This window comes from Apteryx rowi, unplaced genomic scaffold, assembly GCF_003343035.1.
Source record: "Apteryx rowi isolate R43461 unplaced genomic scaffold, aptRow1 scaffold_685, whole genome shotgun sequence".
Lineage (NCBI taxonomy): Eukaryota > Metazoa > Chordata > Aves > Apterygiformes > Apterygidae > Apteryx > Apteryx rowi.
In genome coordinates, this window is record NW_020450966.1 from 216,993 (window position 1) to 221,932 (window position 4,940).

General features: G+C 38.0%; 1 protein-coding gene across 1 annotated transcript in view; it reads right to left on the reverse strand.

Annotated features, from left to right (window-relative positions):
• ELOVL5 (ELOVL fatty acid elongase 5) overlaps positions 1-4,215 on the reverse strand; it is a 36,004-nt gene extending 31,789 nt beyond the window's left edge. The window contains exon 1 of the mRNA XM_026086151.1: positions 4,204-4,215. The gene's annotated coding sequence lies outside the window, so the exon portion shown is untranslated. The remainder of the gene's footprint in view (positions 1-4,203) is intronic.
• Positions 4,216-4,940: the final 725 nt, after the last annotated feature.

Below are 4,940 nucleotides of genomic sequence, written 5' to 3' on the forward strand. Positions count from 1 at the left end.
TCCTGATGCACCCCAGGATACCATTGGCCTTCTTGGCCACAAGGGCACATTGCTGCCTCATAGTCAACTTGGTATCCACCAGGACCCCCAAGTCCTTCTCTGCAGAGTTGCTTTCCAGCAGCTCGGCCCCCAACCTGTGCTGGACTCCTTATGTTATGTTTTAACCTCATGTTGAAGACAAAGGAGATGGTTGCCCCAAATTTCCTTAGCCCACAGTACAGAGCATGGCAGGTAGCACAGCCACAGGGGACAGGCAAATGCAGTGGCACAGCATAGCCACATGGGCCCAGCATGCCTCATCTGTGGCAACTGGTGCAAATCAGAGGATCGCAAAAGTGAACGTCACTTAAGTTTTATGTTCTAGGGGGTCACAGAAGTCAGAATTAAATAAGATATGGAAAGACCTGCTCAAACCTTCTGCATGAGTTATGTGAAATTTGTTTAGGCTTTTCAACTTCTGCCTACTAAAAGAGATGGAAAAAAATTTGTGAGTAACCAAGTTTGCTGTACTAACATCACTATATTRTACACATTTTAATTAAAAAAAAAATTCTGAACTGTGTTACAAGTAGAATATTTTGCCTATTAATAAGACTTCATGAATGCAGTAAGTCATGCTCATCACAAGACTAATGTAAAGCTTAACAACGTACCAAAAGGCCATCACACAATGTTGAACTGAGGGACAAATGCATGACCCGAGGGATAAATACATGACCCTAGTTTAGGGCAAACAACTGAGCGTTTGTACCAGTTCACAGTATTTATGGCCAATTAAGAGTGAATTCTACATGCCTGTATTGCAAAAGAGAAATGAACGAACAAACAGGAATTACGCATTCACTGTAAACATTTGCTACTCTGCATTCCCACAGTATAATATACACATTAAAATGAAAACATAACTGTTATGGTGTCCTTTAAAGCAAAGGTCCAATCAAGGGCTTCTACCCATTGTCATAGCATAAGGTTCTCCATGTGAGGTCTCGGTCAAAATCATGTAATTAGCCATGTAAATTATCTGAATGAACATGCTTTTAGACAATTACAAGTGTCATGCATCAAAACTGACATGCAATTTAAACTTATCATGTAAAAAAAGTATCATATAAATTTTTTTCTAAAGGGCTGGCCAATGTTAAGCATTGGAGAACATCATCCTCCTAACCGGTTATGGATTTGATTATTGTTATTTAAGCTGCAAGACAGTCAAAGGTTTTCCCTACTGTTTGGCTTGAAGATGATTTCCCTGGCCAAGCCCACAAAATATCATCTTTTCTAAAAGCCAGGTCAGAACAGGAGTTAATTGTTCAGGAAAAGGTTAAGATAAGCTTCCCGATGAAGTTATATGCATAGAAATAGCATGTCTGAGGGGAAGACTGCAAAGATAAATGTAAAAAAGGTTTAGAGTTTCCCAAATCTTGATCCTCTTAAGTTAAACCAAACCTGAGGACACAGGATCAACACAGGAACTAGACCCCTATGTTTGGATGAGCCCACTGATAGCTGGTGGAGAAAGTAGTGGCAAATACACAAGTAGATTCTTCTGTTACTGTATTACTCATTTCTAAGAGCTTCAAAATCTGATTTACCTCTATCTAAATACAGGTAAGATGTCTTTCATTTATTATCTGGTGACAGTTACTATTTCAATAATTAATTTCAAAAATTACATCAAATGCTCTGCTATGGAATTCCCTCAAATTTCCAACAGACCAGCACAATTGTCAAGGTGTTGAGAACTACGTATAGGTAAAGGGTTTTCTCCACTAAGCTGCATATACTTGTTTCAAAACTGATAATGTAGGGCATCTAGGCGAAGAAGGCATTTTCTCACAACTAGCACTAGCTAGAGGCTCCTTAGCCAACATGGGCATAGCAGAAAGATATCTTAAAGGCTTCCCGGGAAGTCTGTAACAGTAACAAAATGTAAAACAAAAGAAGCAAAACAAGCACCAAGGCAAATTTGCACCTTTATGAATTAACTATCTAAATATATGGACTAAAAACATAAGATACTGTAAGATGTATTTGGTTTAAGAAGTTAAAACGCATTATTCTGCAAGTTAATACCTGTTAGCTTTCTTTTTTCCACTTATAACACTGATAACATCCATAAGAATTGTGACACTAACAGAAACATTCATCGAAACACAAATTCCTTAAAAACTACAGTATTATTTGAACTCCAGTCTATGTCCTTTCATTTTACAACAGGTTACCTGAACCTGTTGTAAAAGAATGCAAATATTCTCCAATCACAGAAAAAGCTGAACAGTTTTTTCAAGGTCATGAGAAAAAGAGAGATAGAAGCGCTTTGAAGTGATAACAGAATAGGAATAGTCACCTTGTTTAAATCACTGACCAAGTATCTCAAAGGCTATGATAATGTAGGAATCACAGAACAGAATTTAAAGCTGCAGGAAAGAAAAGTTTAATGCACTTTTGCTACAGTTTTCCATGAGCAGGTTTTGTCTACTGAAAATAGTGCAACTCAACATACTTAGTCATTACTCAGAAAAATGTGGATAATGACAAATGTTTGGTATAAAGTTTCAACACAAAGGTCAATTAAATCCAGAGCATAATTTTAGCATAAATAGAAGTTCATGGAAGGTTTTTATATTTCTACCTGCTCAATATGCCATTGGTCATTAACAAAGTTATTACTAGTGAAGCATAACCTCTATAGCCAATAATGCCATAGTAAGGGCATGCATAATATCCAGATGCAGTGGGATGTGGAGACCAACTCTTGATTTACAGTACTGAGTTCAGCAGAAACAGAATGATTCATTTGTTCTTGGAGAAGTGACAACTGTATTGAGCAGCAGGCATCTGTAAAATCTGTACACCTACAAAGGGAATTTCTTAGGCTGCCACTATGCTTTCCAAACACTTGAAGTTTTGTGTTCAATGTGAGTCAACCATTTCATCGAGGAAATTAAAATAATTCTTCAAAACATAGAAAGCACCAGAAGGGCATTTACAGATCACATACTTTGGACAAGTTTGTTCTTCTGCTCTCATTTACTATATAAGGTAGTACATCTTAAACGACAAATCACAAATAGACAAACCAATGCAGTAAATTTTAGGAAATAAGTTTCATTAAATAGATTTGAGAGAGAGTCACCATGTAAACAATCCACAGCAACTATAGAAGTTATCTTGATATTAAGACTCAAGGCAGCATTTGTTTGTTTTGCAGAATCAAAAAATCAGTTCAGGTCACTGATTGCCTTTATCRAACAGAATTATAAATGTTGTTCTACCAAACACCAGGAATAGTCTTAGGTGCATTCAAAATCCCATATATAAATATCATTTTTACTGATCAGCACTTACAAATTCCAGAGGAGTCAGTCTAAGCAATGCCCTCTCAACTGCATTGCTGCAATAGTCTAACACTGAAGTTAAACAGTCTTAGGAAGGCCATAACAAAGTAATTTGAATTTGAAATAAGTTTTTAATTTAAAGAGTAGCTTCTTAATATGCAATTCATTGATTATTTTTTGATTTGTCTATATACCTGATCTTTCATCCGAGAGGAGAAACTTTCTTCAGTGTTAGCATGCATGAACTATTTGGGTTGCATGAACCTTGTGATTGTTAACAACACATCTAAGAACTACAAAAGAAATTAGAAACTATACTGTATATGATAGAACAGTTACAGATTACAAGGATTACTGTCACTTTTGTAAAGTGCTTTGAAGTCTCCATATGACAGGCAGTAAGCATCAATTTCTTAAGTCTACTACATAGTCAAACAGCTTTCAAAAGCATATATTGCATCTTGGAAAAATATATTTTTGTGCATTTTAAAAATAGGAAAACAAGAGCATTATCACAAAGAGCTTAGGCCAAGAGCATCAAAAGCATTCACACACTTAAGTAGCTTTAGAGATCTCACCCCTATAGACTAGCTTCAGATATGACAATGAAAGAAGGTAAGAAAGGAGGACTGAGATTGAGAGGACAAAACGAGCAAGTTACTTGGTTCCTCGGTGGAGGTTATGGCAGAAAGCACCAGAATAAATAAATGCCTTCATGACCTCTACAAAGAGCTGGCAAATCTAAGTGGAACTTCAATACCTCCAGATAGACAGTAGAGTTAGCTTGTGAACCATCTCAAGACATCATGCCACTGGTAGGAGAAAAAGGCAAGAAACTATGTGAAAAGCATTTGTTCCTCTCTACCTTGGTGGTGAAACAGCATCATTGCCTCTGTTAGAAGTCAGAGAAGAAGCCTTCATTGCACGGAACAAAAACCACCAAGATCCCATTTACTCCCAAAGGCTCTTCAGATATGAAGGGGCCTCTCCAACAGCACCCACTCCAGTAGACAAATCTTTGTAAAACGTGAGAGATTTGGATTCTTGCCTCAGTGGCAGAAACTGCTGCACAGTCCCCTGGCGAGGCAGCAAGCTGAGCTGCGCAGCAGCAAGCCAAGTGCTGCCCCAGTTTTCTCTCACGCTAATGGCAAGGTTACACCCAAAGTGCTACCAAAACTACCCTCCGCCTGACTACTGCCACACACCGCCCTACAGCCTCTGCACGGCCAGTCTGGAAGGAAACATTAGCACGCTGCTGGGGCAGAGGCAGCTAGACCCATGGATGAATACTTATTTATGAAGTCTGAAAGGTTTTTAGCATTAGTTCCAAGTGGGATGGAGGAGACAACGGGATGTAGAGACACAATATTATTTTAACATTGGACTATATATAACAACTGTTTCTCTCTCAAACAATTGTCTTTGGTGGTACAGAGACGGTGTTAGTTGGACACTCGCTTCATCAAGCACAGAGCAAGGACTGCTGAAATAACAGACCATTAGAAGATAAGCGGAGATGGTAAAGAAAATGTGTATTTTAACCATGCAAGTAGCTTCCATATTTGAGCAATATCACTTTATTCTACCTTTTTTTTTTGAGCT